Below are 6,000 nucleotides of genomic sequence, written 5' to 3'. Positions count from 1 at the left end.
AGACCCCTGCAACAACAGCACTGTCCCTCACCAGTGGACAGTATTCACTCTGTCTGCAGGACAGTCTCCAGACCCCTGCAACAACAGTACTGTCCCTCACCAGTGGACAGTATTCACTCTCTGTCTGCAGGACAGTCGCAGGCCTTCTTAGCGAACAGCCAGGTTCCAGGACTTCTTCAACAAAAGGACAGTCTTTCACCAGTGGACAAATCTGGCAAAATAACATCAAAACAGACAGACAAAGTACCAGCAAAACAGCCATGTCTCCTCAGTCCTTGGCAGCTCAGGGGGCAGGTCTCAAAAGTCCAGGGCAATTCAAAGCGGCCACCAGCAATTCTCTTAGTCTCTCTCTCTCCACGAGGTGCTGCTTTCAAAAAAAATCTTCCGCCTCTCTCTAGTGTCTCTCCCAATCAACGTCACCAGCTCCTCCCAATTCAGGACTTTCTTTTCACATCAACAAGCCCATCCCACAGGTGGGATTAACAAACTCTGGGTTTTAACACAATCAATTTGAAAACCAAGCCAATACAGGGGAATCTTTAATTGCCATTACTATCACACCAACCCAGGCTCAGCACATGACATTCTACTGACAAGTATCAAACATAACTAGCAATGTTGGTCACACTGGAAACATCAGGAAAACAGCTCTCAAACCAAATCTCTAAGTCATGATGTGAAAATAACACTAGTAATTGACACAAAATCTGTTGCAGTAGCGGGAAGACCCCAGGAAACCGGGAGAGGAATGCTTCAAAGGAGAGTATTAGGCGAGGCACAGGCTGGGGAAGACCTCCCCTTGGGTGCTGCGACTGGGGCCGAGAGAGAACGGTAGAGAACTTGTTGGTATACAGTAACAGCAATCTTGTTTTAAGAACAACTTTTAGTAACTAAGTCATTTTGACTATTAAAAATACCCACATATGGGACATATACAAGGGACATATGAAGGGAGATGCTATCTGCATGCAGAGAAAGAACTGATAAACACAAGTATGAACGGAATGATCTTACAGATACACACACAGGTATGTCTAATGGTAGTCATGGGGGGAGGAGAAAATAAGGAAATAAGAAATTTAGATAACTTTATTTTATTTTATGTTTAAAAGGAAGAGCAAATTGTATGTAATAGATTTTGCAGTTTTCATTCTTTTTTTCTACTATTATGGAAATGCATGTTTTATTTCATAAATTAAATTTTTTTAAATAGTTCCACCATTAGTATGTAGGCATAGAAAATACATGCCACACAATGTTTGACAAAACAAGCCTACTTCATGTCTATTCTACTCTTTCCAAAAAGTCCAAAGTCTCTCCTGTGTCAACACAAAAGATTCCAAGGAAGATGTGATGGATGGGGCTCATCTTACTTTCAGAAGAGTAGTATGTTTTATGTGGCGGGAGATAGGAGCATTGTAACTGGTTTCTATTTTCTTAGCTTTTTGAGTTTTTTTTTCCATTGAGAAAAAAAATTTGGATAATTTAATAGGGATTAAATAGGAAGGTGGGAGATTATTTTTTTTTTTGCTTTTTGGAGAGCAATTGAGGTTGTGACTTGCCCAAGATCACATGGCTAGTTTTTGTATTAAGTGTCTGAGGCCGGATTTGAACACAGGTCCTCCTGACTCCAGGGGCTGGTGCTCTATACATTGCGCCACCTAGCCATGCCTAGGGAGATTATTTTCAATTATATTAATAACAAATTATTAAACTAGGAGTCATTTAAAAAAATTCTTTATTTCCTCATTTAGAGCACAGCCTCAGTAGGTAAACCAGTTGGTTAAGGACTTAGATGATAGATATCCTCCAGGAACACTTTCCTCAATGGGGGGGGAGCAGGATTCCAGGAAACTAGGAGACCTTATTTTTTGTTTAGAGTATAAACAGACTCTAATCTAGGTGAATTCCTGCCCCAAAGCAAGGAGCCCAGGCCCCTGCACCCCTCTAGTGGAGTTTAGGGTGACCCAGCTACCAATCAGAGTGTTCTGGGTGGAGAAAGATTCCTCAGCCTAGACTGCTGGATGCAAGTGAGTCTAATGATCAAGTCAGCTTCTCAGCAGGAGGAGCTGAAGACTTTTAGCCCACTTCCTCATTTAAATATCCACCAATTAGGTTTGATTTCTACCTCAGGGGCATTCCCTTTCAAAAAAAATACTTAAGGCATTCAGTGCTTCCATTGGGTGTCTTTGGTTACCAAGAGAGACCACTAACTATCAGTTTATTATTAGTTAGCCTAATGAATAAACTGATTATTAATTACCCAGAAATTCTGTTCTAGGGCTTTTCATCCACCACAGAATCCACCATACAATTTAGGGGCTTCCTGATCTGTTAAGAGTTTGAGTACCCATGTGGGTAAATCCTAAACCAGCATGGGAATATTCTTGGATGGTAGAAACCATTCTTTTATGAGTCCATAAGGGGGCCATACACTTCCAGTCTAGAAAAATTTGTGAAAGAAAATTCACAAAAAAAGGTCAAGGTCCAAAGAATTTTAGAGAGGACATTAGAAAGCACCCCAGCAGAAGGGACTAGCTGGTTTTCTTTTATATAAATTACAAATTGCCTTTCCATAATGTGTGTGTGTGTGCATATGTACTATGTAAATCTGTTTTATGTCTAAAATTTGTGGTTAGAAAAATTGTAATATATTCTTAATTTTAATATTTGCATGACCTTGGGCTAGTCACTTCAACGTTTGGGCCCTCACCCTCCACATCTATCAAAGCAGTGGGCTGGATTAAATGATCTCTAAGGTCCCTAACAGAGAAACCTTTAAGGTGATCTATCTGCAAGGAGTAGATGGAAAGAGGGACCAGTTATGGTGGTAGTAGAAAAGAAACATATAATGAGTGATGATGTATGGCAAATTACAATGCTCAGTTACAAGACAGGTATTTCAAGAGACTCAATGGCTTGAATTAGGATTCACTGGTCAGGGAAGATTTAGAAAGCAGTGAAAAACAAAAATCTAAGGGTCAAAGATAATGGTTCCCAAAAGTGGCCCCAGAAAGTTGAGAAAGGTGGTATAGGCGACAGAGCTCTGGTACTTAAGAGTCAGGAAGGCCTGAGTTTGAATCTTGCCTTAGATATTTAATAGCTGTCTGACCCTAGGCAAGTCAACGAACTTCTCTGTTTCACTTTCTTCATCTAGCAAATGGATAATAACACCAACCTCTTGAGCTATTATTATTACTTTCATTCTCAGTAATACTTGTGAAAATCCAAATTAGAAAACTGAAAGATGTCTCTGTCTTCCTCTATATGGCCACGTTCCACAAAAGACACTGTAATCCACTATTGAAGGGGACTTACCTGAGCCTAGAGAAAAAACTAAACAAGGGATTCTCGACCTGCAGTCCATGAATTTTTAAAATATTTTGAAAACTATTTCAAGATAATTGGTTTCCTTTGTAATCCTATGTATTTCATTGTATGCACTTAAAAAACATTAACCTTTGAAAAGGAATCTACTACTGACTACTGGGAAAAGAAAGCTCTTGCCGACAGAATCCTTGGCATCATCCAGTGGTTCACAGTGTCACTTTATCCACGGAAATGGCATTAAAAGAGAGGAATTAACATGTGCTTAGCTGCAGCATCCAGAGGACCATGAAACTTTTCCATTGGCCTTGAAAGCAGAATCCTTCAATACATGTTGTCTCCCTCCATTAGAACATAAGTTCCTTAAAAGCAGAGACTATCTTACTTTTCTAGATTTATTTCCCCACACTTTGCACAATAGCTTAGCATACAGGAAGCACTTAATACATGCTTCATTCATTCATTCATTCACTCACTCAGAAGGGGCCCATCACACCCGCAAAAGAATAAGAATCCCACTCTAGGCCCTCAGGACTTTCTAGCAACTTCTTTATACAAATTTTAAATGGGATGACTTTAAACTATCTCAAAACCTTATCCTACCGTGTTCCCTCGATAATAAGACACTGTCTTATTATTTTTTTTGGACAGAAAAACACCAGAGGGCTTATTTTCAGGGGAGGGCTTATTTTAATGAACATTGACAGCAATTTTAATAAACAGGTAAATGTGAACAAAAAAATGTACCTTTATTCAATAAGCAAATCACCGGGGAAGAACAGGATGACGCGCTCACTGCTGCAGCTCTGATTGGATGCAGCTCGGAGCGCGGCGTGCGTTTCACCGGGGGGGAGGGGGGGGAGGTGCATACAGAGGGTACCATAATGTAGCGTGTAACGCAGGGGATTACCTTCACTACAGTAGCAATCTCAATAGGGCTTATTTTCAGGGGAGGGCTTATTTTAGAGGAATCTTACACAGTAAGGGGAGGGCTTATTTTCAGGATAGGTCTTATTATCGGGGAAACACAGTAGCTGGTTATCCATCTGACAACAATCCAGTATATAGTACAGCATGAACTGAAGAGATAGAAACCCAATACTCACCCACCAGAAAACCAGAAGATTCCAGGCAGACCAGAGTTCTTCTTCTGACTGACTAACCTACAACACAAAATACAACAAACACACTGCTTAAAAAGTCACCCTTTCTCAGGACCTCAAGAAACAGAAACTTGGTTCAAAGCAAGCAGGAAAGGTTATATGCAACTTAAGGAGGAAAGAACTACATGATCTTCACCAACTGGACACTTGCCACTAGCCAGGCCTGGAACAAAGATTTAAAAACCTTGACATGAAAATTATCACCACAACAACCTTCTTTCTCAGGTCACTAGAGTTTACTAAGAAAATTGTTAACCCTGGGAGGAAAATTAAGCAATAGGAGATAAGGAAGAGGACTGGAAAAGAACTGGTCCACACAGGGACAAGGCCCATCTCTCAGCAATGGGAGCATTCCATGCTAGTAATGTGGGTTCCTGTAGGTTTAGGAAATTTAGGTCACAGGTTCAGAGATCTCTAGCTGAAAGGTACCCTCAGAAGTCCCCCTTACTTTACAGAGAATGAAGCTAAGGCCCAGGGAGGTTAGGTGATATACCTGAGGTCACAAAGGTAGCAAATCTGAGGATCCATGTGAATCCAGGTTCTCTGACCGCACCAGTTCCAGCTCCAGACCTGCTCTGTCCTTAAGTTTCTCTGTCTATAAACTGAAGAAAAGGCTAGCCCCCACCAACGTGGGAGGATGTGCCAGGGATCAGATCACGTCAGCAAAGCTTTTGAACTCCTCTGAAGCTATGAATTGCCATTCTATTATTTAAAAGGCAGCTCTCCTTAAAGTACTATATGGAGAAAGAAAGCTCTCCATAAATAACTCAGAAAATGGATTAGGTATCTAGCAAAACATATTTGTAACGCACGCTCATTTTTCATCCAAGAATATTCCCCACAACTCCCCAGGTACGCTGTCCTAAGGGAGGAAGATATAAGTGAGTGGCCCCTAGAAGCAGAACCATTTCAATTCCACAGAACAGCAAAAGAAAAAATGGCAGCTTCCAACAAAGGGACATTCTATTTTCATATTCACTTATTCACAACTTTTCTAAATCTGTGTTCTCTAGAGAAGTCACTGTCTGGAGCACACAAAATCCCAGTGTCAGGATACGTCTGTGAGTATACGAAATGCAGTCACTGGCCATAAAAGATGCAACCGATCCCCACCCTCCAAAAAAAGGAGTGTGCCGGCAGAAGCAAAACCTTGTAACCTCAGAGAGCCTGTACTTATACTGGCGTATAATCCCTTGACCACAAACTCTTACTCCCTTATCTTATATCGCAGTGATTAATTGTTGTTTCATTTCAGTCATGTCCGAGGCTCCACGACCCCATTCAGGATTTTCTTGGCAAAGATACTAAAATAGTTTGCCATTTCCTTCTCCAGCTCATTTTATTGATGAGAAACTGAGGTAAACAGGGTTAAATGATTTGTCTAGGATCACGTGGCTAGTAAGTGTCTGAGGCCACATTTGAACTCGGGAAGATGAGTCTTCCTGACACTCTATCCACTGAACTACCTCTACACAGTGATTATAACAAACCTTTTATTCTCTTTATTCAT

At 40.8% G+C, this 6,000-nt stretch overlaps 1 protein-coding gene across 3 annotated transcripts in view; it reads right to left on the bottom strand.

The window, feature by feature from the left end:
• The window catches only part of SMCO4 (single-pass membrane protein with coiled-coil domains 4), an 88,580-nt gene that overhangs the window by 62,857 nt on the left and 19,723 nt on the right, over window positions 1-6,000 (bottom strand). The window contains exon 2 of one of the 3 annotated variants that reach the window (XM_069080873.1): window positions 4,438-4,490. The exons of 1 other annotated variant lie outside the window; for it this stretch is intronic. The gene's annotated coding sequence lies outside the window, so the exon portion shown is untranslated. Of the gene's footprint in view, window positions 1-4,433; window positions 4,491-6,000 lie in introns of all 3 variants that reach the window. One more of the 3 variants, XM_069080870.1, reaches the window with a different exon arrangement.

This window comes from Petaurus breviceps, unplaced genomic scaffold, assembly GCF_028583685.1.
Source record: "Petaurus breviceps papuanus isolate PSGF00001 unplaced genomic scaffold, PetGlider_PUasm1.0 91133, whole genome shotgun sequence".
Lineage (NCBI taxonomy): Eukaryota > Metazoa > Chordata > Mammalia > Diprotodontia > Petauridae > Petaurus > Petaurus breviceps.
This window is presented reverse-complemented; position numbering and strand designations above follow the sequence as displayed.